We start from the raw sequence: 27,958 nt of genomic DNA, 5'->3' as shown, positions 1-27,958 counted from the left end.
CAGCGTAAGCGAGGTGGCATAGGAATGCAATCATCAGGCAAAGGAGTACTCAACGACTAGCACAGTACAGAAACCATATAAAGGAAAACGCTTTACTTACTGCCATACGGGTGGGTAGAGAAACACTGTGTAGCCTGGGTGGGATAATCCTCGCCTCCGTGTCCTTAATAGAATTGAAACTTACCGTTACATAAGCTAGGCAAATTTCGATTCTATGTTAGGACCGGAGGCTTCAGATTATGCTAGTTCAAAGCTTACTTACCACCAACTGGGCCAAATCCACCACGGGTTTAAAATAAAACCTCTTAAAGGTGGAATCCGAGGACCAAGCCGCAGCTCGCATAAGATCCTCCAAGCGAGCACCCACCGAGAACGCCTTAGAGGCCATGGCCCCTCTGGCAGAGTGTGCCCCAAAAAGATTTGTATTGATGCCTGCTTCCTGCATGACCCAACGCACCCACCTAGCAATGGTGGGGGAGGACACAGCTTTGTGTGGCTTTCGCAAGGCAATCAACAATTGACGCTCGCCCGGGGGGCGTAATTCCAAAGTCAAATCCTCATATGCTTTAAGGCACTGCACAACACACAACTTAGGAGTGTCTAGAAAAGCTGGATAGGAAATGGATCGCGACGACGTTTTAGTGCGTCGACCCACGGTAAAAGTAACCCCATCCGGGGAAAAGATGCGTGCCGATATATCCAGCACACGCACGTCTGACACACGTCTACAAGAAACCAAACACAATAGCATGGCCAACTTTGCCGAGAGCTCCTTAAGAGACAGATAGGAGTTGGCCGGCCAGGAAAGGAACAAGTTCAGAACCAAATTGACGTCCCAAAGGACGGAATACCTGGGCTCAGGAGGCAACGCGAGTCGAATAGCCCGCAGAAGCCGACAAACAAAAGGGTGCTCACCTACGGGAGAGCCATCGATGTTCTCATGACCTGCCGAAATCGCTGACCGAATCGCATTAATTGTTCTGTAGGCAAGGCCCTTGTCTGCTAGGTCAGCCAGGAAATTTAGCACGGGAACGAGGCCCGTGACCAAGGGATCCAAATCCCTTTGTAGACACCAACGCATCCACTTAAGCCAAGCGGATCTGTAGCGCTTCGTCGTACTATCGGCCCATGCTTTGGAGAGCAGGTGCTCAGCCGACCCCGAAAGGCCTGGGAGCGACCAGCGTCTCCTGAGAGCCTCCACGCCATGAGGCGGAGCGAGCCCCGCGTGATGAGAGGGTGCGGTTCCTGATCCGGATTCCTCAGGAGCAGAGGAAACAGGGGGAGTAGGATTGGAAAATCCCAAGAAAGTTACAGAAGAACCGGAAACCATACTTGAGACCTCCAGAGCGGCGTAACCAACACCAGCTCCGCTCCCTGGCGGCGTACCTGGGCCGCCGTTCGCACTACCATGGAGAACGGGGGGAACGCAAACGGTCTTTCCCGACTCCAGTCCTGCAGAAAGGCGTCCGTGGCCTCCGCCAGAGGGTCCGGCCTCCAACTGAAAAAACGCGGCAGTTGGTGGTCCAGACGGGACGCAAAAACAGGTCCACCGAGAAGGGACCCCAGAGGTCTTGTAACCACCGGAAGACCTCCGGATCCAGTTTCCACTGACTGGCATCCCTGAGGTACCTGGAGTGCCAATCCGCTACTTGATTGGCCTGATCCGGCAGGTACTCCGCCGTCACAGCAATGTGGCGCGACAGGCAGTAGTCCCAGAAGTCCTTCGCCAAATCCGCTAGAGCGCGGGAACGAGGACCCCCTAGATGGTTCACATAACGAACCGCCGAAACATTGTCCATTCTCAGTAGAACACAGGCCCTGACCGAATCCTTGGTCCAGCAACGGACTGCGAAGGAGCCCGCCAGGAGCTCCAAACAGTTGATATGTAACCGTTGTTCGTCTGAAGACCAAGCGCCGCCGGTGGAGAAATCCCCGCACCGAGCGCCCCAGCCCGACCTGCTGGCATCGGACTCTATGACCAGATCCGGGGCCGATCCGAAGATCGCCCGACCATTCCACGCCTCCATGTGAGATAGCCACCAAGACATTTCCTCTTTCACCTCCTCCGTGAGAGGGACCCACTGATCGTAGCTCATACCTCTCCGGAGGTGCTGATCCTTGAGGCGTTGAAGCGCCCTGTAATGCAGGGGCCCCGGAAAGATCGCTTGGATGGAGGACGACAGAAGTCCGACCACCTTGGCGACATGCCGCAAAGAAGTGCGATCCTTGGTGATCGTCTGCCGAAGCAGGTGCCGAATCTTCGCGATCTTCCGGGCCGGAAGGCTTAGAACCGCTTCCACCGAATCTACCACGAAACCCAGGAAGGTAATCTTCTGAGTGGGAACCAAAACCGACTTTGAGCCGTTGATAACGAACCCCAGCCTCTGAAGAAGCTGTATGGCTTGTTGCAGCTGTCCAGCCAAGATTACTGGACATTGCCCCATAAGGAGGATGTCGTCCAAGTATACCAACATCCGCACCTCTTGACCCCTGAGGAACTCCACCACCGGATGGAGCACCTTCGTGAAGCACCAGGGGGCCGATGAAAGGCCGAACGGCAGCGCGGTGAACTCGAACACCCTGCCGTCCCACAAAAACTGAAGGAAACGACGATGCGGCGGATGGATAGGAACGACCAAATAGGCGTCCTTGAGATCCAGCCTCACCATCCAATCCCGAGGGAGGAGTACATCTCGAAGGAGGTGGATACCCTCCATCTTGAAGTGTCGATAGATCAACCACCCGTTGAATTCTTTGAGATTGATCACAGGCCTCTTGTCCCCATCTGTCTTGTCTACTAGGAAGACGTTGCTGAGAAAACCGTTGGGGTGGCGCGTTGATAGACGGATGGCCCCTTTGCGAAGCAGTTCCGAGACCTCTTCGTCTATCAAACGCGCGGCAGACTCTGAAAACACTATCGGACGTGGGGACACTGCCTGAGTGGGTTGGTCGTAGAACTCTATGTGGAACCCACGTATGGTTTGCAAGACCCAAGCGTCGGCAGTGAGCAACTCCCACTCCCCGTAAAAGGCTGCCAACCTCCCTCCTATCGGAACTTGATCTAAACAAAGTACACTCACCGGAGGTATTTCCTTGTCCGGAATTCTTCTTGAATCCTCTGCCGCCGAAGCGTTGCCCTCTGGTGGGGTAGAAATTATTAAAGTTCGCAGAGGTCTGGTATTGGCCTCTGCCGGAGCCTTGTCCTCTATTATTGGCCTGTTGGCCACGGCCGGTCGCGCGGCCCCTACTGCGACCGGCCCCTCCGGAGAAACGCTGGTGAAACACGCGTTTGATGCTGGACTGCGCTTTGTCCAGCGATGTAAAGGTGGACACGAACTTGCCCAGCTCTCTGATGAAGGGCTCGCCAAAAAGGCCTCCCTGGGCCACCGCGCCCGCCTCCGACGAGGCCAAGTCCCCCAGTTTAGGGTCCAATTTGATCAACAAGGAGCGCCTGCGCTCGGTGGACAGGGCGCAATTGGCATTGCCCAGGAACACGATGACCCGTTGTGCCCAATTTGAAAGCACCTCCGGGGAAATGACGGTGCCATTCGCCTTCGCCTCCTCCGCCATGTCGAGGATCTTCGTGGCAGGCCCAACGGCATCCAGCAACTTATCCTGACAGAATCGCCAGGACCGATCAATACCCTTCCGGGGATCCTTCATAAACTTTGCCAAGAAGGTGGCCATCTTCGCATCCAACTCGGGGGTCATAGCCACCTTCCCTTCCAAAGTCGGTCGAGGACACTCCCCTCGCAGACAACCTCTGGCCTCCTTCTCCAACAGCTTGCGCAGCCGACCAGCCACAAACTTTGCCACCGTCTCACCCGGTGTCCAAGCTGCGGAACGCGGGTGAACAATCTCGTCCGGGTCCAACATTCCTGATTCATCCCGCGGCATCTCCTTGGCCAAGCTCGATGGGCGCCAAGAGCGTACCGACTCCCCGTCGTCATCAGTGTCCGGTGAGTCGTACACTGGGGAAGCGGGGGCCGTTGACACGTCCCCCGTAGCATCAGGGTTCGCTAGGGGAGCAGGGGGCGCAGCCGTTGCCTTCGCCAAAAAGGCGTCACGGAGACGTTCAAAGGCGCCCCTGTCCACCCCCTGTACCTCCGAGGACGGGCCTTCTCTGCAGGGCTTCTTCGGCGCGGGCGGCAACCCGCTCGACGACCCCGGGGGGTCCGCAGCCGCCCCCAAATGCGCGGACGCTAACTTCGCGCATTCCTCCACAATGCGTGCGGAGAGGCGGTCTTCCATGGGCCCCACCACCTCCGACACACAGCGGTAAATGGAGCTATCCACCGCTTGGTAGAACTCATCGTCCTGTAGGTATGGATAGGTCTCCTCTTCATATTCCCCTTCCATTATGGACTCACAGCAACCCTACAGGCACCCAGGAGGGTGTTAATCGAGAGAACACTCGAGTATGGGCAGACAAACTGACTGCAATCAACTTATGGGCCAACAGGCGTGGCAGGTAGGGCTGCACTGACCCCCCAGCGCGCGGACTCTCCTCACCGGGACCGAGTCTTGCTACCCCTCAAGCGCGCTAAGCCACACACAATAATGAGGTGCACCAAAGGCGCCCGAAGGCGTATCACGCGGTCTAGGCCGCAATACAGACCCCAGCGGGGCGTCAGAAACAAGGGCTACAGACCCGGAAGACCAGGTGTCAGAGGGGTAAGCGAGGGCAGGCTCCGGCGCAGGCAGACTCCTCAGCGCGGCTCCCGTAACTGAGGAGACGCGCCGAAGAGCCGGCGAGACGCGTGGGCGCCCCCTGGCGGCTTTATCAGTCACCGCACACAAATGGGTAAAGAAAAAGTCGCGTAGGAATGTTTAGAACGCTCCCGCGACCGGGGACTCTGTAATGGAAACAACCCTGTAACGAGCCCCCAATAATCGTATATACAATACAACCAGTAACATCACAGAAAAAGAAACATGAAAAGCACTTATCTGGCTGCGGGAGCAGCGAAGAAAGAGGAGGAAGAGGAAGAGAGGGCCGGCTTTCTAGCTGTGATGGACATAATGGAAGGACTATGGACTAGCAGTACACGAGAGACTCTTGGGAGTTGTGGTTTTGGACTGTTAAAACGTTCCTTCAAATGCTTTGGGACTTGGAGCATTTTTCTGTTCACTGTTTACATATTTTCCTAAGCTGCTGTGGAGTTTGTATGTTAATAAAGCGAAGGAAGATATAGCATAATCTGAATCCAGCTGTAATACACAATTGTTACAAGAGTTCAAACGTGTAAAGAGGCAGGAAAATAATAGTATGATAATTCACAGTAGTAGTCTGATAAATTACATATTTTTCATACCTTACTATCTTATATTAGTATAGATTACATTCCAGTAATCGTTTCTACAGTTATTATGAAAGCTGCTGTGGTGCTAGGGCTAGAACATATGTATTTTGAGTTTACATCTGAAGGGTATGGGGCATTGTGGATGTCTGAGGGAAGATTACTGAGAGTGCCAGGACTCCAAATCAGTGTGGAGGCATGTTGGGACAAACCCGTTAATGCATGTGTCAGAAAGCAGAGGATCTTAAATTTGAATCTTTCCTGTACTGAGAGCCAAAGAAGGCTTATTAGTTGGGATGCCACAGGTTGCTGTTTTGTAAACACGAATATGAGGGAGCCCGGCGATGCAGCACGAAAGCGCTGTCGCCAGCAAGATCTATTGTTGCTGACTTGACTCGGAAGGGGGGACAGGAGATGGGCATGCGCAGGGCGAATGGAGGTCGTTAACGTGCCTGTGAACACGCACGTAGCGCGATGTGCTCATCTCCTGTCTCCCTTCCGTCCTCGCAAGCCTCATGCTGAGTTACTTTCACTTTCCCTTCCCCCCGTCGGCTCCACGGCCCATCAACGCCCACTGAAGTTCTCCTCTCTGGCTATCACAGCACACCTTGGCATCATTTACAAGTACCCACAACACCCCTGATCAGCAGCAGCACCTCTGGGGGTTCTTACCTCCGAGTAATACAGGTGCCATGTGTCCCCGCCTTGGACGCCCTGGCGGCCCCCTCCCTGGGCAGGAGAAGGCTTTGCATGGTGCACGGTTGCAGCCGCGTGTGGGAGTGATGAGATCGGATTCTGTGGAGACTGCCCGATGCAATCATCTGTTCGCGCGGTCAGGATGAGATCTGGTGATGCAGGTCTGCTCGGCTTGTCCGAGACCGCTACGAAAGGGTTGTATTTGCCTCCTCCTCCTACCAGTCGGCATGAGCACCGGATGCACTACACAAGGACACATTAATTTTCAGTAAGCACGGAGATATTAAGTGATTTGCCCGCAATCACAAGGTGCTGAGCTGATGCAGAGACTCGAACCTGGCTCCCAAGTTCCAAAGTCAGCAGCTCATATGCACATTGGATTAGATGTCGCCTCCGGGCACGTTTATGTTGGGTGTTTCCCCCTTACCGCGGTGCTAGAAAGCCCTGTACACAATTCTGCATGTAATAAGAAAAAAACAAGCACAGCCAGGGGCGTCCGCAGAAATTTTTCCAGGGGGTGGGAACATTTTTACTTCATCAGCATCCTCCGACATGATTGAGCACAAGTATTAAATAAATAAATAAAAAATCTAATAAGACAAAGAGCTTAAATATACAAAGAAACCCATGGGGGGGGGGGGGAGAAAAATTGTGTGAAGCTCCACAGCAGATGACCTGGCAACTACAATGAAACAGAGGAAAAACAAACAAGCATTGGCATAGCCAATAGGTCTCGCCGTTGGGACCTTATAAGTGTTTAGCCATGCAACACTTGATGTTGTTGCACCAAGGTTATTGTACTGGACCACTAAACACTTATAAGGTCCCAAAGGGGAGACCTATTGGCTATGCCAATGCTGTTTTTTCTTTAAAGGACATGCAGTACTCTAGGGCTCCGGCTATACTTAGCCCACCACATCCCAAGTAGATGCTGCAGCCATCTTTGAATGGTTTTAAAGCCAATTCAAAAGGTGTCACCAGTGTATGCGAATCCCTATCTCAAATGTGAGACTGTTCTCATGCTTCCCAATTCTATTAAATACAAATTATGTAAAAAGAACATCCCTTTCTGAGCTGCACGGCTCATCCTACCCACGTTTCATGCGCAGATTTGAAATGCTGATGGTTTGGGCTTCCCGGAATTCAACTGGTTGAGAGGTGGAGAGGTAGAGAGAGGTAGAGAGAAATAGAGAGAGGTGGAGAGAAATAGAGAGAGGTGGAGAGAGGTAGAGAGAAATAGAGAGAGGTGGAGAGAGGTAGAAAGAGGTGGAGAGAAATAGAGAGAGGTGGAGAGAGGTAGAGAGAGGTGGAGAGAGGTAGAGAGAGAGAGGTGGAGAGAGGTAGAGAGAGAGAGAGAGAGAGGTAGAGGTAGGTAGTGAGAGGTAGAGGTAGAGAGAGGTAGGTAGAGAGGTAGGTAGAGAGAGGTAGGTAGAGAGGGGTAGAGATAGGTAGAGAGAAGTAGAGAGGTAGAGAGGTGGAGAGAGGTGGAGAGAGGTAGAGGGAGGTAGGTAGAGAGAGAGGTAGAGAAAGAGGTAGAACGAGAGAGAGGTAGAGAGAGAAAGGTAGAGAGAGAGGTAGAGAGAGAGAGAGGTAGAGAGAGAGGTAGAGAGAGAGGTAGAGAGAGAGAGAGAGAGGTGGAGAGAGAGAGCGGTAGAGAGAGAGGTAGAGAGAGAGAGGGAGAGAGAGGTAGAGAGAGAGAGAGGGAGAGAGAGGTAGAGAGAGAGAGGGGTAGAGCGAGGTAGAGAGAGGTACAGAGAGAGAGGTACAGAGAGAGAGGTAGAGCGAGAGAGGTAGAGCGAGAGATAGGTACGGGTTAGAGAGAGAGGTAGAGTGAGGTAGAGAGGTAGATTGGAGATCCTAGCATTTCCAGAGCATTAAAGGCACTACTCATTTGTAGCGTCATTCCTTTCACTGCACTTCCTGCTTTATCTAAATAACTAGGGCCCGCATATACAAACGGATTTTGTGGTCATAAAGCTTACAATTTGCAGCATCACAGTGGTTGTTACTGCAAACCCACTTTTTAGGGTTGTGTATAACCTTCATGATTGACAAAAGGGGTTCTGCATCTTACTCCATATTGGAATTTGGAGCGGCAGTGAAAAGGGTGCTATCTTCAAATTGCAATTTACAATGACATGTATCAATGATTTTCAAACGCAATGGCAATCGCAAACCATTGATCTGATACCAACACTGAGCTGCAGTTGGTACATGATTCAGAAAAGAAAAGTTGTCTCTGTGGGACAGCTTTCCCTTCGGGAATCATGTCAGGCGACAGTGAGTACAGACAGTGGTCCAGTGGCCACACTCGATGCTGCAATGAACACGAGGGACTGTCCCTTTGGAGCTCAAGGCGTAAACTCTTTAATCCATCTCATTGCAGACCCTTCTGTAATACTAGTGCTTATGGTGCAAAAAACAGGCAGACACACCCATTGCATCTCTGGGCGACTTGTGTAATTTGGTGCCGGGTCTTCTGCCTTCGTTAGTATGGAATGGGGGATGGATGCTCATAGGGAACAGCATTGCTAATGACATGAACAGTATTCTAAAACCTTATCAATCCCTTTTGCCGCACTATTTCTAATTCTAAAGTTCAAACCGTGCTCCTAATTCAATAAAGAGTAGAGTAGACGGTGCAACGAGTGTGGAGCTGTGGGAGAAGATTGTGGAGAAGTGAGAGAGGATTGTGGAGAAGTTGGAGAAACTCCTAACAGTACAAACACACTATAACAGAGCTTCCTTTGTGTGTGTCAGCCGGGGATGAGACAGTTCCCGGGCACACACACAGCCGCACCCGAGTACTTCACAGGTCTTTTAAAGACCTTTTGCTAATGAAGCTTTGATGGTTTTCACCCCTTCCTAGGGCCCCTGCAGCTCCACTCTGCCTTTAACTCGGCCCTGCAGACAAACACCACTGTGGGAGCTATCAATAGTGACGGACCGGTGATGGGGGGTGGGGGGGGGGGGGGGGGGGGGGGCAGCAAGTGCCCCCCCCTTGCCCTCCCCTGCGGACGCCCATGAGCACAGCACTTGTTTCTTACAGATTGCATGCAGTACTTCACATTTTATGCTTTTAATCAGGTGCCGCTTTGTCTGTGAGCCTTCATCGCCACATGAACGTTTTATCTTATGCATGTCCTTAAAAGATTGCTCCCCAGAGCACCAGGAAGTGACGAGAGTCCAAGTAGGGAGTCAAAGTCGGGCCAACGTACTTTAGGTCCAGCTAGGACTGTCAGATCACTCCACAGTCGCCACACACAACACCTCGTTTCACATCCTGGGGAATCTGAACCATTACGTCCGCCCCCAGCCGTGCACGAGCCCAGAAGGGGAGCATGCATATGTGTTTCGCAAATCCGCACTGTCCACAGCACATGCTCCTCACTGAGATCTGGACAGCAGAGTTCGAAAGAACAGAGCGAGCGGTCATTACCACTTCCATAGTTTGCACAGGGGTACAGGTCCGCGACAGCGCAGCTGTTGATATGGGCTCTTTCTGGGTGCCGAACGTGATCATGGTATGACTCATGCACTTTCTGCTAATAAATGCTAACGTTCCTCGTTTTACTGAAGAAAAAACATGATTTTATTAAAGACAAAGCTACATATTATCCCACCTGTCTCTTTTAAACAATTCTAAAATGAGAGCTTACCCTCTTCTTTTTTTTCTTACATATTTCTTTTCCGAAGTTATGCTAGATAAGTTGAGGCTAGCAGAGCAATACCTATTGCAGTTTGTTCCAATCTCGAGGTTGTTTGATAGTGACTAAATTACCATATCTCTAGAGATTTTTCTGATTTTTTTTTTCCGAACCATTAAACAGAACTGGCTAGTTCCATCTGAAGTATTTTCTGACCGCATCACGAGCAAAGATCTGTACCTCAGGGGTGTCAGCAGTTCATTACCTCGAGCTGTCTGAAGCTGTACTTTTTCAGCAGTTAAGTTTGCTACACAAATACCGATTCAAAGACACCCGTAGCATAATATAGCTGAGATATCCAAGAAAGCCATTCAACTACAAACAGAGAGAGAAAGGCAGGAAACAGAGAATGGAGGTGGAAAATAAAGATAGGAAAATAGTGGGGAAGGGAGAAAGCAGAGATTAAAAAGCACCCAAAAGAGTGAATCAAAACAGGAAGTGTAGGGATTTTTAACCTCCCACGAGGACTGGCCCTTTTACTTCTGTTGTCTGTAAGCACTATTTATTTTCTTTGTGAGTTTTGTTCTACTGCAGGCACAATGTGCTTTGCAGCAACATTCAGAGCACCATTTGCTCTTTCCCTTTCCAAGCAGCTGGGACCATGACAGACACTGTTTTGCAATGCAATAGCTTTCGCATTTAGGAGAGTCTGACCTATTAGCAATGTAAATGACAATAGTTTAAACTCTCGCAAATTCTAAACCTATTTCTTTGCACATATACTTTTTTGGGGTTGTTTCCAAGCACCCCATGCCACGCTTGCACTTAATAGAGTCCACGTCCCTTTCTTTGAACAAGCTGCGTCTGAAGAAAGGGGTGTGGCGGCCATTAAAATGAAAGTGCTGTTTGGGGCACTTTAACCAAAAAATGCATTTGTTTTTCAAACCAATGCTTTTTTGGTAAAAACGCCCCATACGGAGCTTTCACTTTAATGGTGCCTGCACCCCTTTCTGTAGACACGGTTTGTCTAAAAAAAGTGGTGTGGCCTTTCTTCACGTGCAAACGCAGCATGTGGCGCATAAAAACAAAAAATATTTGCAATTTAATAGTTTTTGCATTTGCGAAAATTTAAGCTAGTGGCATTTACAATGCCAATAGCCCAAAGTCTTGTAAATGCAAGACCTGTTGCATTGCAAATGCTTGTTACATTTGTAGTCACTTGATCTGGTGTGCTGTGGGACCAGAACATATAGAAATGTCGTAGTCCAGGCATGAGGCAACCAGTGCACCTCCTATTAATGTGTGGTTTTCTGGTGCTTGTATTTGAAAGTATTTTTAGAGTAGTTTCATAAGAAGGAGATGTATGGCTTTTATTACTGCCCCGATCCAGTGTTTTAAGTGTCCAAGCTGAATCCCAGATGACTCCCAGGTTTTTTTGGCAGGAATAATTTGACCAAGGAATGTAGAAGGGCATAGACAATCCATTTGACAGAGGAGATGTTGAGGGTTTACGATGAGTGTGTCTGTTTTTGAACCATTTAGTTTAAGGCAGTTTTGTCAATCTATGTTTTTCTGATCTGAATGCCATTGGGCCCAGTCAGAGATTTGTTGGACTTAAGGTTGCTTTGTTAGTTGGGAGCATAGTGGTGGAAGTGAAGCTGAAGGCAATGGTTTATGTCTATGAGGAATTTCTTGTATATATATTGAATACTAAGGAGGAAAGGGGAGGTCGGGGGGCGCTGCGTCTGACTGTACTGATTGATAAGTAGATATTTTCAAGTTTTTTTTTTTTTTACCTCCGGATGGACCGAAATCATGTAGACCATTTGAGAGCTTCCTGTTAGACAAAGACGACTGATTGTAGTTTGTGTAGAAGGTTTTTGTGGTCTGCAAAGTCAAATGCAACTTACAAGTCAAAGAGGATCAGCATACTTCATGCGTTATGGGCTGGTGCTTCTAGGATATCGTCTCAAACTGTGAATGGTGCACATCCTTGTCCATGTTTTTATCAGAAGTCTGATTAGTGGGATCCAGGTGGTACTTGTTTTAAATGTGGTCTGCAGCTGGGCAGCAATCACCTTTTCTAATACTTAAAAGAATCAAGAGAGCCCAGTAATGAATGGTAGTGAGTGGAGATCTGGGTTATAGGTAGCTTTCTTTAGGGAGTGACCACTAGTTTTCTAGTGAGGTGTTTGGAGTTGGTATGCAGCACATGTGTAGCAAGCACTTCAGATTGCACTTCAATGATGACTGATGGACATGGGTCTCCCGTGTCCTTGCTGGTTATTATGGTGTGCACGAAGGATAAGAGTTTGTGGAGATCCGAGAGATAGAAAGTCAAGCAATTGTCTTGTTATGGAAGTTGGGTGGGGGAGCGATAGTTTTTGGGGTGTCTAATTCTTTTCACTTTGTCCATGAAAAAAGACATAGTTTATGCTTTGGTCCGGGGTGTGTGGTATTGCACCCGACATGCATTTAGGGGAGACAGAATTCTGTACAATTGAATAGTGCTCTGGGGCAATTTTTGGCTTTGCATAGGCCTTTATAATAGGTTGAACAAGTGTATTTACGGTTAGCTGTTGTGGTGGGTTTGGGACATCTGAGTCATACTGTTTCTCTTTTTGAGTAATCTGAGACTGTGAGTTAACCAGCGATTTTGGCATCCAGTGTGGTTACACTTTAGGATGTGAGCACTTTTGCCCATTGTCTTGTAAATGGCACTTTTGTCAGTCTCCAAAATTGGCTGGGTTTGGGCAACCAAGTTGATATTGGGATGTTTTTATTCTATTGTGGATTTAAATATGGGTGTTGCCATTTTTTGATGGGCATGGCAACACCATAACATGGTTTTAATTATAGGCATAATAATTTTTTATTGAGTGTATGTACATCATAAGGAATCCATAGGTAAACAATAGACATTTCCTCCCAGTTGATTGGTAAAGTAATCCTAGTATTCAGAAAGCTATCATTTTTGCTCTGCATCACTCACGCAAGAGAATGTCAGGAGGATATTGGACTGATGGATATATCCCTATTGGAGCCTTGATTTTAGAGATGCCAGACATGGTTAGATGCGTTGTAGGGTACTACTCCAGTTTTTGTTCATTAATAAGTCCTTCTCTTTGCAGATTTTGTAATGTTCAGCCCTTGTTGTGTTTGGGACAAAAGGACAAAAATATACCCAAACTAGTCAATCAGTTAATTTTGTGATTCTGCGCATATGAAGGTATCCAAAGATGGGTCAATACCCCCCAACAAAGAACCAAAGGCAGACTCCAAATGCCGCACTTTCCTCTGCATGTTCCCCAGTTTAGTATTTTGAATGTCAGTTGGTGGTTGGTGTGCCCAATCAGTTCCTGCACCCGCCGTTGTGGGATGCCACACACCAAGCAGGAAAACTGAACCGTAAGAACAATGGAGCAGTGCACTCCCAGGACGGTATCACGTTAATAAAGAAGCTCGATTAGTGTCTTCGTTGAATCCATCTTTATTTTTGATAATCCATGTGATTAGGAAAATACATCAGCCAACGCGTTTCGTTCATGAAATGAACTTCGTCAGGGCAAAGCAGGTGAAGGATGGAAACGTCCCTATACCATTGTACAATATGGAATCAGCAGCGCTCAGTGTGGTAACTGACAAATGTGAGGTGGCCTCCTTGATAAGGGCCGGCAAAGAGAAACCTGAAGTGGTGGTCTCAGCGTGTCAGCTACCCGTGTGGTACAGATGAACAGATGACGTATTATTACACATTTAGGATTCTTCTTCAGATCGTGTGCCACTTATGTCCACACTTGAAAGTTTTATCAGGATATCTGTCCTAAAAGTAAATGAGAGTCCATCTTGTCCATTATAACAGAGCATCAGACTAGCACAGCGAACACAATTTGCCTCTAATACCCCTAAAGTGGCAAACCATAGTCTTCAGACACCTGGCAATTCAGGTATACCATAAAGAGACAGAGACCATGGAAAAGATCATTTGTAGAGCACTGCCAGCAACATGAGAATCAGTAAGAGGGGCACACTTGCACTTTCAAAACTAATTATATTACCTCGCATATCTGCTGATTATTCACCGAAAACCATTTAAGCCATTAGACACCTATTCTACATATCTGATTTGAGGGAGCAGCAGACACATGTTATTATTGCAGAAACTCTATTCTCAGTAAAAGAAGGAAACCAATAGGTTGCTAAATGGTTTGTAAACCTGAAAGTAGAAGAATACGGCTATATCGCTGGACCCACACAACACAACATTGATGTGAATGATGTTTGGCTCGCGCAAGAAACCAGTCGTACACAAGACTATGGAACACAGCCAAGTACTGTTAAAAATGGAGCCTCAATTGCACAAAGACTAGTAAGGCATCATTTCTGGAGCTGCCACTGCAGTGTCACCGTAAGGTTAAGAAACTAGCGAAAGCAGTTAACACTGCTAAATGGCGTTTCTATCAAATCTTTAAAATGCCAGGCCCCTTCAAAAGTGACACCCTACACACACATTCAGCAGCTTAAGAAAAACATTGTGTCAGTTCTTGAACGGCTGACCAGGCATGTGTGGAGAAGTGATAGATACAGAACCCTCAACCCTTATTACATTACATATGCATCTAACTCATTGCCCAAATCAGAAGGCTATTACAATATTGTAGCAAACTGTTCAGAGCACGTCAAAGATTATCCTGGACCAAGAGGTAGATGGTACATATAAGTAGATAGACAGCTGACAGATTCAGAATGGGCATCCATATTCATGTTCCCTAACCAAGCTTTAAGAAATGAGAAATTCAGACTAAAGGAATGTAATACTTTGCACAGAATTTACATGTTACCAGAACGACTTAACAAAATAAACCCAAAAGTATTGAGTGTTTGGCCACGATTAAGGAAATACGGTGCAGACTTCATACACATGATGCTGTCCTTTGCAATTAATGCAAACTATTGTGCGTCAATCACGAGCTTAGTCACAGAACTGTTGTTAGACCTAATCTGTGTAAACCCTATGTATGCTTACTTGAGCTGATGGTGAGACTGAAACAAAACCAGCTATTGTGTAGGTTTGCTCACTTTAAGCTAAGGCTAGTAAAAAGACAATAGCTATTAATTGGAAATCCACAAATGCATCTCTGATTTTTGTGTGGAAGAACGATCTGTAAAAATCGGCTGAGGTACAGAACACACCCATAATCACAAAAAAATAAAGCACTAGAAACCAGTCTGAAACGCCATATTGGCCTCGGTGATGGAAAAATGATGAGATCCCCCTTAATGTAAACACTGTGGAAGAAATTGGAACATATAAATTGACTTAGAATCAATTAGAAAGTACACATAATGTACAACTATCCTATTGTACATATCCAACCATCAGAAACAGCCCCTTGAACATAAAAGTCAAGGAATAGCTATGAAATATCAAATCACATGGACCACATACCGAAAAACAACTAGGAATGAAAGGTGTGCCGCAAAATTAAAGACTGACAAGAATAAGGATTGAAGAGACTCACTCTCAACAATACATTGAAGTGTTTATGGCTGATAATGACATGTATGTGTTATATATTTCCAGAATTATGAATTTGAACCACAAAATACATGACCGTACTCTTCCAGTGAACAAATGGACAACATGCAAGGATTGGAGAGAGAGAGGGAGAAACACACACACACACACACTCTCTCTCTCACTCTCACTCTCACTTTTATGGCAAACGACATGTATATGTTTAGAATTATGAAATTGTGTAATGTAGAGCCAGAAAATATTACTGTACACTTACAGTAAACAAATGGACAACATGCAATGTTTACAGTTAATCTAAGCATCTGCAATGCAATAGGCCTCGCATTTACACGAGTTGGAGCTATTGGCCTTGTATTGGCCTTTTTGATTTATGTTTTAAAAACCAAAACATAAATAAAAGGTATTGTCATTTACAATTGCAATAGTGCAAACTCTCGCAAATGTGAGACCTATCGCATTGCAAATACTTGTTTTTCAGGTGGCTTAGTATATGTGATCAATTAAAATACGGTTGCTCCTTGTAACCTTTGATGCATGCTGAATAGTGTGGGGGCAGAAGCAAAATGCGAATAACGCCTCAAGAGACCAATGGATGGAGAGAACTACCAAAAGCTTATGTATGTGTGTATTTTGTTGAGGAGATTCCTTTTGGGGGGTGAGGGGGCTGGCGTGACAACTAATGCTAGTTCTAGTCCAAGTATCGAAATTATAAAAGTTATATTTCTTTTTCTCAGTGCAAGTACGTGGCTTTTGATTAGTGCAAGCAAGTGTAAATGTCACCACCTCTTCTATTGAGAGTTAGTAATATTTGTTTCTTGAAGGGACAACCTGGTTCTTTAGTGCCCCAGGCACCCGAAATGGCCCCCAGTATTAGTGTTATCTCAGTTTAGTATGTTTTCTGGACCTTTGAATCCCATACTAGACTTGCCTGTTATGTTCTATACTAAACATGTCATCAGACGGTCAATGTTGACACAGATATAGAAGGATGTCACTGCACGTGCCATGAGAATAGGTGCAGTCAATCAAACTGTGATTGGCTGTGGATCGTTTGGAGACTGAACTCTTAAGTTAAATCACATAAACTATTTCCACTTCTCACCCTGTGACAGTAGTGCACTGCGGAAACGATCTGTCTGAAAAAAATGCCCCAGGAAGAACAAGAAAAGCAAACATTATGACAACTATGTTGAAAAACCTCTTAGGTTTCTCCTTTGATGTTCATGTACACGTTTACACCCACATGCACACGTACTCAAAAATCTGCATTTGAATTATAAAAATAAACTGTGATTTTTATATAGCACTCAACACAACATGTCGAAGAATAAAAACAAATGCTATTATTACCAAATTAAATGGTACTACCAGTGGTCGGAGTGGGCAGGATCTGCAAGGCACGGCGTGCCCCTACTTCTTTCATTTAGCCGAGTCCGTCCCCCTACTTTTTTAGTTAAACATGCGTCCCAGAGCGTCCCAGGGACAGTAATAGCAAAGGCCTATAGATCAGGCTTGCCGATCATGGCAGGTCGGAGAGGCAGCGCTGGCAGAGAAGGAAAAGGACTCTGTTTCCTGCCCAGAAGGCGTGCAATGCCCATTGCCCCCCCCCGCCCCCACCCGTGTGTGTCAGCCCGCCTGAGACAGCTTCCCGGGCACACACACAGCCGCAGCCCGAGCACTTCATAGGTCTTTAAAAGACAATTAACTTGCTAACGAGGCTTGTTGCTTTTCAGCCCTTCTTAGAGCCCCTGCATCTCCACTCTGCATACTGCTAGAAGAGTCAGCCTCCCACTGAAAATTTTGGTAGCCCTCCCCTCCTGAAATTTGTCTCTAGTTGCGCCTCTGCGGCCCAGAAAATGCTAGAATAAAGATGTTCTTCCTAGAGAGAGAGATGCAGTGTCCACTTCTGCTCTGCCACTGGCAGCTGCCCCCTGCCCCCAGCAGCTGCCCCCACCCACTTTCTCCCTCTCTTTATGTATTGCTCCTTCTCACTTATTGAAACTATTCCAGTACAAATGCTTGTTTGAGGTACTATCCCGTCATGAAACTTTAAATAAGCCAATAGCATATTTGGCTATACCATACATTTTGTTATGTAACCCTGTAATTAATCCGTGTCTTTTTCCCCAATCTCAGTTGTTTTAATTAATCAACCTTTGGGGGATGAAAAGCTATGCTGACCACAGTGGTACTGGAATCCATGGGTTTCAATTGCTTTACAGATTTCATCAATAGAATCATTACCTCACTCAGCTATTGTAATGTTTGTATGCGGGCAAGATGAATCAGATTGTAAAATATCTCAGTGGATTAAGGGACTTGCTGCGACGATCCGTGTATAATCAAAGTCACTGGTTTCTTTCAAACTAATGGAAGAGCTCAGTTGGTCAGTATGTTTGATGCAATGCACTGTGCATCTGTATGTCAAATGGTTGAGTCCTAGCAGAGTGCTTCGTGGACTCACGCATTTGTTAGAGATTTAGTGACCACCTTTAGGGCATAGGTTCTGTAACTGATAAGAAAGCAAAGTGTGTTATGCACAATCTGCAATCATCTGCATGTCGTGCCCGTAGCATACATTTGAATCCCTGCCAGGCCAACTCGTGTTTTCATTATTCTGAGGGCGATCAAACGACTACTTTTGGGAAGTAATTAGCGCAGTATTTATTGCTAATTAAAGGGTAGTTAACAATTACTTTTATGTTCTATGCATTATATGTGGACATTATTGGCTGAATGAAATAGAAAAGAGCACCCTGCCAGAGTAAATTACAAATGGTCCTCTAAGGGATCCAATTCTGTTAGAGGAGGAAAATATATGGTTTTATTGATTTTTATGTATATATTTATAAAAAACATTCAAGGATTAAATGTTCAGGGATTCATAAAAACAATCAATGTAATATTTCATGTCATGTAGGGAAGGAAACATCATCATACAGTTCAGTGTTCCACTCACTCCAGGGCAATTAAAAGGACTCAACAGACACTCGCACCTTCAGGGGTTCATTCAGACTCATACACATTCAGACAGTTCAGATGGATAGATATCACATAGCCTGCAACAAAAAGATGGACTTATGGTTGAATGGACGGGGGTGCAACAGAGAGAGGGCAAATTAGATGGTATAATGTTGCCGTCCTTGGTGGTAGCGCCAACGCGCGTTTCGGTGTAAGGCACCTTTGTCAGGGCAAGCAGATGTAGCCAGGGAGGGGAACACACAAGCTGTAATAAACGGGGCTTCAAAGCGTTATCAGGTTTAACAGGGTCCGAATTTCCACATTTAGTAGGTAAAAGGGTTCTTATTCAGTCAGGAGGGAAATTCTATTTTTCTTTTTTTCCAAGAACAGTTGAAAATAAGCAGTAGTACAGTACTTTCTTCGGGGTTCTTGTTTGAAGTAACAATGAATCAAGTTCTGCAATTATATACTAGCAGCACTCGATATATGATGACCACCTCTAAACATCAAGGGGAGGCAGGGAAGGGGGGCTTCACGGCTTCCTCTTCCTTCCAAGAGATGCAACAGAGACGAATCCCTGGTAGTTGCGGGGGTATGATGGCTGCGCCTGGGTATCAACCGGTGGCTGGGAGGAGGGCTTCAACCTCCTACACCTACTCCCAGAATACTTAAGTGCCTAAGATAAAACTGACACGGTGTGTCCTCGGGTCAGTGGTTACAGAGAGGGCTGGGCCAGCTCTCTGCACTACTCTTTTGTGGGCTGGGCAACCTTTAGTCAAGCAGGAGAAGGGGTAGATCTGCCTATGGTGGTGAGAGGGAGTAAGTTGGTGATACACCCTTTCCAGGGCTGTGCTGTGTGGGGCCACCAGCTAGTCTCAGCCTCAGAAACATGTCCGCTCCTTTCAGTCAGACCACTGAATGCCCACCCACTCCCGTTTGTGTAACAGACTAACATATCCACCACTCAAATTACTTTCATATTTCACTATACTAATTCACCACTAATCCTTTATTGGTTCCGGAATACCATGCTACTCGCAGAAAAAGTGCTTTGACGCCTCGTCAGGGGTAGTATGCGCTATATAAATGCAATTACAATACAATAAAAGATAGAGTGGTCTCAAAATGGGCCGCTTTGATTTTATTCACCCAAACATATTATCGCCACTTTACTAAGTTTGCCAGTGAAGCGCTACTTTTGTTTTCTCGTCTTTCTTTAAACAACATTGTTTTCCATAGGTGGGAAAGGGCACCAATCCTGGAGGTACTGACTCGGATGGGGGGTGTCATATTTGCAAGAATATTATATTTCTAAAATCACTGGCTGCCTCCTTCCTGGCCTCCAGCAATTTTCAGAAACAATAAAAATTGAATGATAACTCTGGTGATCAATGTTCTTCTTAGAAAGAGATGGAGTTTTGTCAAGGGGAAGGAGTTTTGTCAAGGGGACGTTTTGACTCGTGGAAAAGTAGCGCAGAGGGTTAATGTGCCTGCTGCAAAGAACATGTACCATGCAGATCACAAAGTGCACTTAATGTAAACAGGTCAGTGGGTTACTGCTTTTGTCAGAGAGATCCATTTCCAACTTGCAGTTTATAAGTCAAAATCCTAACTTAGAACAGTGAGCTATTAACTGTCATCTAAGAGCTGCAAGGTATAAATTATAGAGTTATACTTTCCCCCCAGTGTTTGATTATCCTAATGTTGCAAAGGGTGTTCATATGGATAAAATCTATTCTGAATATTAACCAGAACCCCCAACCATGGTATTACGTTCCAAATTCAGACTTTGTGTTTCTCCAGACCAATCACTATTAAACTATACTTCTTACTAGTATAGTGTCATGTGACTCCTACACCATGTAGTACTTTTCTTTACAGATTTCCTATAGAGTGATTTACACACATATGATTGATTGTCTCTCTGTAATGTGTGTGATGTAGAGTGCTCTGACACCCTACACTGATATCAGTGGCGCTGTAAATCAAATCAAATACATCTGAGCGCGAAAGTGGTTATGGAGACTCGAGGGGCACTGTTGAAGGGTGGTAGTGAGGGAATCCATGGAGAAGGGAGTCCTTGGGGCACCAACAAACATTGTCCCCACCAGCGCTAAATCCGGCCCTGCCCTTGAGACCAGTCTGCTGCAGCCATTGGTACCTCTATTGGCCTTGTTTCAGCAGTAGTAGGTGCAACTCACCAGGGGTCGGCGATGCAGGATTTGCACTCACACCAAACTTAGTTTACAAACATCATGGTCTTTCTGCTTCATGCACAAGCATTTTAAGCATGTGCTGCCTGCTTTGGGACCACTAGAATTATGTAGCAATGGAGGACAAAATTATTCTGCAGTGTTGACTAAATTATGCAGCAAAAAAAAAGCTGCAGCGTAATAATTTATATTTTCTTTTACACATGCTAACAGTCTGCAAAGATTTTGCCTTATAAGTAGCAGTGCAACATACAAATGCACATAGAAAGATGGAAGGTGCACTCGTTGAAATTAGACGCGGAAACAGTTAGTCAAATAAATACTTCTTTCTTTATTCGGGTTGTCTTTCAAAACTGGCACACAGCCAGCGCCTTTCGTTCCCAGTTGTGCCAAAAAGGGAACTTTGTCAAGGCACTTTGGGTAGTTGGCCAATAGGTGTTGGAAAAAGTCAGAACAGTCACAAACAGCAAAGTCCCAAGAGGCGCAGTGTGGTAATGGTAATAATCTCTTTAGTTGATGAATTATTCAAAGCAAGGAGGTTACATAATCCACGAGGAGCGGCGTCTCATCCCAGGAAGAGGGGTCGATGAAGAGGAAATTATTCCTTATCGATGGGCAACCCCACAACACTAGTGGGAGGTGGCCAATGTAATAATGTAGAAGCAAAAAAAGTAAAAGCGAGATGTGATTATATATCTTTCAATTACTATTGTGTATGAGTATATAGGCAATGAACACTCGTATGGTCCCAATGATAATACACAAAAGGGTACACAACATGCGCAGTGGTTCATGAGTATTACTCTTCAAAACGAATGACGATCCCCGGCATGGTAGCAGGAAGGATTCGACATACAAATGCAGCAGTGAGAAGCGTGATCAGTCAACCTTTGCAAAGGGCTGTCCACTTCGCAGAAACACAAGTCACGTTTGTTTGTAACTTTTGATCTGTTTGAGCGACAAACAATGTATTAGTTAAAATCATCAAATTAAATTCCCCCAGCAGTGGTGCGAGTGAATGGTTATAGCTCGGAGAGTTTTGATATTGAGAGGGGCACGAAGCAGGGTGCCCGCTATCACCCCTATTATTTGCCCTATATATGGAGCCATTCACTCAGAGAATTTGCCAAAACTGTGCAGCAACAGGGATAGTGTTTTGCAGCTTTACACACACCATCAGTCTCTATGCGGATGATCTCCTGATCTCGCTAGACAATCCACGTGCGGCCCTGCCGGCTTGCATAGCAGAGTTAGGTACCTTTGCTGGGGTGGCCGGGTTCAAAATGAACGCGGACAAGTCAATAGCTCTAGACTTGTCTCTGTCCCCCTCCACAAAAGCCTACCTACAGAATCTCTTCCCCATTCGATGGACATCCGGCACAGTGCCGTATCTGGGGATCCAGCTGGCCCCCACACTTACAACCATGACTGCGGCCAACTATACTGCACTTCAAGGGAGGATACGTGAGGAGTTAGGCCGCTGGAAACTTTTCCCCCTTTCTTGGTTGGGCAGGATCGCAGCGGTCAAAATGACCGTCTTGCCCCAAATCCTCTACCTCTTCAGGGCACTACTGCTGCAGCCGCCTGCAGGATGGATCTGGCAAACACAAGCAGACCTCGCCCACTTTATTTGGCAAGGCCCGAAGCCGAGAATGAAAAAGGCACTGGCCATGTTAGCCCCAGAATCAGGGGGCTTGGGGATACTGGATCTGCATAAATACTACCAGGCGGCGCAATTGCGCTACTTGGTGGAATGGAGTAGGTGGGAGTCGGAGAAGCACTGGCTCTTTCAGGACCAGGCAATAGCAGGGCGTCCGCTACAGGAAATCCCCTTTCTTCGAAAGGCCCACCGGCCCGCTAACCTTTACGCCTCCTTTGTCACACGGGTCCCCCTGAAGGTCTGGGACGCCACCAACTTTATTCACAAACTTACCACTTTCCCCTCTCCACTTACGCCACTGGTCGATAATCCCGACTTCACACCAGGTTTAGATAAGGGAGCCTTCACACACTGGCAGCCAGCGGGGTGTCTTTTCCTATACCACATCTATGGCCCCGACGGAGAACTTCCCTTCCCACTCTTTAAACAGGAATATAATTTGATGGCTTCTGTCCCGCACCTCTGACACCAAATTAATATCCGACCTCTACAAATTACTACAAACCCCACCAACACATCTCTATAACCTAGGCAGGGAACGCTGGGAACGTGAACTAGGCAGGGCCCTCAGCCAAAAGGAATAGGACCAGATTTCTTATAGAGCACGCCACTCTGCGTACCACACTGGGCTTACGGAGACACTAACTAAAATATCCACGTATTGGTACTACACCCCAGAACGGATACATGAGATGGACCGCAGTAAAGACAAAAATTGCTGGCGGGATTGTGGTCACACGGGCCCCCTGCTACACCTCTTATGGGACTGTCCTCTTCGCCATTCATACTGGACGCAGGTAATAGATGACAGACACCCATTTCCAAACAGAACTACCCCGATTCCCTGCCTATACCTTGCTGGGGCTCCCTAATCCACTGACATACCCTTCACGCTCGCGCAGGGGGCGCCAGATGGCCACTCCGAATCACCAACCGACCCCTGCCCTCACCACGTCTTCAACAAGGCCGACTCCATCATCGCACCCCATCTCCGGGACATCATCAACGCCTCCTTCAACACTGCCACCTTCCCAGAGAGTTGGAAGCACGCCAAACTCAGCGCTCTACTGAAGAAACCATCAGCGGACCCCATCAACCTCAAGAACTACCGCCCCATCTCGCTCCTTCCTTTTCCTGCCAAAGTCGTCAAGAAGACAGTCAACAGACCGCTGGCCACCTTCCTTGAGACGAATGGATCCCTCGACCACTCACAGTCCGGCTTCCGGGCCAACCACAGCACCGAGACCGCCCTCATCGCAGCCACCGACGACATCCGAGCCTTGCTCGACAACGGGGAAACGGCAGCCCTCATCCTCCTGGACCTCTCTGCGGCGTTCGACGCGGTCTGCCACCGCACCCTAGAACAGCGCCTGCACAACATCGGAATCCAGGAGAAGGCACTGGAGTGGATCATCTCCTTCCTCGCCGGAAGAACCCAAAGAGTCAGCCACCCCCGTTCAGATCCGAGGCCACCGAAGTCATCTGCGGCGTACCACAAGGATCATCACTCAGCCCCACGCTGTTCAACATCTACATGAGCCCCCTCGCGGCCATCGCACGCCAACACAACCTCAACATCATCTCCTACGCCGACGACACCCACCTGATCCTCTCCCTCACCAACGACCCCGACACCGCCAGAACCAACCTACACGAAGGGATGAAAGACGTAGCCGAGTGGATGACGAACAACCGCCTGAAACTGAACTCAGATAAGACGGAAGTCCTCATCCTGGGATCAGCAACCTCCGCCTGGGACGACTCCCCCTGCCCTCGACAGCACACCCAAACCAACAGACCACGCACGAAACCTGGGCTTCATCCTGGACTCCTCCCTCTCGATGACCAGACAAGTCAACGCCGTCTCCTCGTCATGCTTCAACATCCTACGCATGCTCCGGAAGATCTTCCGGTGGATCCCCACCAAAACCAGGAAGACGTCACCCAGGCCCTCGTCACCAGCCGACTGGACTACGGGAACACCCTTTACGCCGGAACCACAGCCAACCTCCAGAAAAGACTCCAGCGCATTCAGAACGCCTCAGCACGACTCATCATGGACATCCCCCGACACAGCCACATCTCCGGACACCTGAGAGACCTGCATTGGCTCCCCGTCAACAAGAGAATCACGTTCCAACTCCTCACCCACGCACACAAAGCTCTCCACAACCAAGGCCCCAGATACCTCAACGATCGCCTGACCTTCTACACTCCCACTCGTCAACTTCGATCGACCAGCCACGCCCTCGCCGCCGTTCCCCGCATCCGACGAACCACAACGGGAGGAAGATCCTTCTCCTACCTGGCTGCCAAGACGTGGAACTCCCTCCCCATCCACATCCGCCTAACCCAAGACCACCTCTCCTTCAGGAAGCAACTCAAGACCTGGCTGTTCGAGCAGTAGAGGACCCCCCTCCCCCAAGCACCTTGAGACCCTCCGGGTGAGTAGCACGCTATATAAATGCTTTGATTGATTGGTTGCCCTAGGTTCCGTAGTACAGAACATCCTCACACACAGGCGCACTACTACAGTTCCCTCCACTACAGGCTGGTTACATAGGATGTGGTATGTATTAGGGATGGAAAAGCTGTCGCTTACCTTAGCCGGTGATGAAGATCAATATAAAGAACTCTGGCAGCCATTTTGCTCACTGTTAGTCACCGAATGTAGGGAACTCAGCTGCCCGAGATACCTCCGGCTGTTGCGGCTCACGGGGCCCAAAGATGCGGACTCCTAAGGAGGTTGCGATGGGGGGTGGATTTGACCACTGGTCGGGGGGCGAGGGGGCGAGGGGGGGAGGGAACCGGGGGTTTTGGGGGCGGGTGACGGGGTTTCCTTTTGTAAGTTTTTTCGCACCACTGCCTGTATATGTATGCCTTTTTTGGCCGGGTTGGTTCATGAATGCTATGCCCACCCTTTTTTTGGCTTTATTTGCCTCTCAAACGTCCCATACCAATGTCGGTTCACATAGCATATTTAATGTATGTTTTGTTTTCTATGTGCTGCTTCCAATAAAAAAATGTAAACCTAAAATTATCAAATTATGCAGCTGGTGATGCAATATGTGGCAAATATTTCAGAGCCATAATTGTATAGAAAACTTTTGCAAACTAGGTTATTTTGCCATTCATTTTTGAACTGCACTTGTGGAAAAAGGGAGAAGTGCTTATGACAGAAATTCCATGGCTCAGAGACAAATGGCTTGTGATTCCACTTATAATCGTATTTGAGACATTCGGTGATTGAAAACAAATCCCACTTTGTGAATGTATTTTAATGTCAATAACTCATATTAAACCTGAAATAAACGTGTATCCATTGGCGGCATTAAATAACGTCAGCTGCTGCTGGGTAGTGAATTCCAAACAACCATTAAAAATTCTAATGATTTGCTCTTTCTGGCCACACCTCTGACTCCGCCCACTGAGCTGATCCTCGGGTTATTCCCGCCCCCTGATCTCCGCCCACAGTTCCCCTAATTTTTTCACCCCACTTTGACTACTGGGTACTACTTTTCTCAAGCTTGGAATACAAAAAATCGAGTCTGTGGTTCTAGGTCCGGACAAGGTTAACGGCCAGTCAGAAACAGTGCTCTGCGGAAGGAGTTCAAATTAACGAGCTAATTTTGCAGAAATGTATGTCCTCCAAGATCATTCATAATTTATTAGCTAATCCAGTGCATCTTTTCTATTTATTTACATTTATCATATGTTTTGAGCCTGCAGCTACAAAATCTATTTTGACAAATGCCAGCTCATGCCTGCGGGTGTGAAGAGCACTTTTCCACTGTGGGTCAGAGACACTGTGCACTACAAGCCTCAATGGATGCGACTCGGTTCATTTGTAAAAGAATGACATCACCTGTAGAGAGAACACGTCTCTTCTCAGAGGAGGATCCCCAGCGGGCCAGAAACAAAAGGAGCTGGCTGTGTTCTGACAAGGTAATTATGCTTGCAGCACACCCGTTTGATATTACTTGTGCTAACGAGTCAAGCCCAGCAGTAGGGCAAACAACTGTTGCGGGCTGCAGGCGCTGAGAAGGCTTGGCAGTCAGCTGCATTTAGTGTTTAACGATGACATTTAAAACCGAGCATTTGCAATGCAATAGTATTGCATTGGAAATGGATAGTGACACCCGCGCTGTAGCTAAAGATATTTAAAGCTTAGGCGCGGGGTGCCGGGATTGTAAGAAAAGTAAACAAATAGAAAAATATGGCGGCAGTGCGCTTTTTTCTCTCGATTTGTTTACTTTTGTTACAATGGCGGCACCCGCTCTTAGTCTTTGAACATCTTGAGCTAAAGCGTGGGTACCGTGATTGCTTCAAAAGTAAAGAAATAGAAAAAAAATGCACAATTCTTTTTTTCTATTTCTTTACTTTTGAAACAATCGCGGCACCCGCACTTTAGCTTGAGATGTTTAAAGCTTAGGCGCAGGTGCCACCATTGTATCAAAAGTAAATAAACAGAACAACAGGCACGTGGCCGCTTCCGCGATCAGAATTTGAAAAAAAAGAAAGGCTTGGCTACCAATATTGCAGCAGAGGCTGCAGCACAAGCTCATAAAGAAATAGTGCTTACAGACTAAATTAACACAGAAGGTGTACAAAAGTAAAAGGACCAGTCCTCATGGGAGGTTACAAATGAAGACAAGGCGGTACTAAGGAGGGACTAGCAAGCAGATTACCGAATCAGAGGCCAGCATTTACAAAGGACAAAGACACAAGCCAATGAAACATGTGGGCGGGGCTCCTATTCCATACTCCAATACAGCATAGCTCGCAGAGCAGCTCATGCGCTGCCCAGGCTCTAACTAAAAACCATAAAAACTCAATTAAAGATTGCTTGAGGTGTCACTGTACTGATGTTAGCCTTCACTTGAAGGTCTTACTTAAGGAATTTCTGCAGGGGTGGTCGAAAGGGTGGTATTGTAGATGGAGGTAGGTTGTTACTTCTCAAATTGATGTGTTCAATGTAATTATGGTTTCATGTTACCTTTCTACAGTTGGGAAGCATCAGAAAGAAGCAATGTCCAAAAACGAGACAATTCTGTGATGTATTTGATATGAGATCCTATTGTTTTTCTCTTTATATCTTCTGGAGAGGCTATGGGTTCTAAGGGCCACTGTAAAGAATAATTGAAGTTGTAGATTTAAATTGGAAACATATAGAAAAATCTTGTGATTACATGGTGCATATTCGATACATAATACATTTTTAGTATCAACCTCGTTGAAGGGGAAATTTGAACATCCTTTCAGTTCTTAGATAGCTAGCAGAATGAGGGTAGGGTTGGGGAAGGCACAGAGGAGATTAGTGATGTGGGGCACACAAGAAGGTGCATGGGGGATATAAATAGATTACGATAAAATCGGGGAAGTAATTACTTAATAGACTTGGCTACTAATCTGCCCTAGGGTAGTTTTCATTTAGCTCAAATTGTCCAGTACCCCACTGGCCCTCTGGGCATAGCCACACTTGGATGTTCTGGCGTTCCACTCCCATGCTAGTTTCTTGAACAACCTATTGAGAACCTAAACTGTTTGTAAAGTACAGATTTGCTACGAATGAATCTTTAAAAGGTCTAAACGTTTGTTTCTAACCAAGCTATGTAAGTGCCTTAAACTTTAAAACAGGATATCAAATGACCCGGGAATTAAACATTTTTCCAAGAAAGGGACCACAATCTGTATTCTCTCACTCCAAGCCGAATGAAACCCTCACCCACTGGTGAACAGTGTTACCAGAAGTTACCATAATCGGTGCCGAAGGAAATGATGGTGATGGCAGACGCCGCGTCTGTGGTGACCATATGGAAGTACGTTATCCAGTCCTGTCAGTGGAGTGGTGTGGCTCACTGGTTAGAGGCGGCAGTCCCGGAAGCGGAGGACGGTCCGGGACCAGGGTTCAATTCCCGACGCGGCAGGGTCTTGAACCAGGG

The 27,958-nt window shown here is 47.0% G+C and overlaps 1 protein-coding gene across 2 annotated transcripts in view; it reads left to right on the top strand.

The window, feature by feature from the left end:
- The window catches only part of ALG12 (ALG12 alpha-1,6-mannosyltransferase), a 112,534-nt gene that overhangs the window by 50,109 nt on the left and 34,467 nt on the right, over positions 1-27,958 (top strand). The window lies entirely within an intron of this gene.

The sequence above is a fragment of the Lissotriton vulgaris genome, chromosome 1_1, assembly GCF_964263255.1.
Source record: "Lissotriton vulgaris chromosome 1_1, aLisVul1.2, whole genome shotgun sequence".
In the NCBI taxonomy this organism is placed as follows: Eukaryota; Metazoa; Chordata; class Amphibia; order Caudata; family Salamandridae; genus Lissotriton; species Lissotriton vulgaris.
Note: the sequence above shows the minus strand (reverse complement) of the source record. Positions and strands in the feature narration are given on the sequence as shown.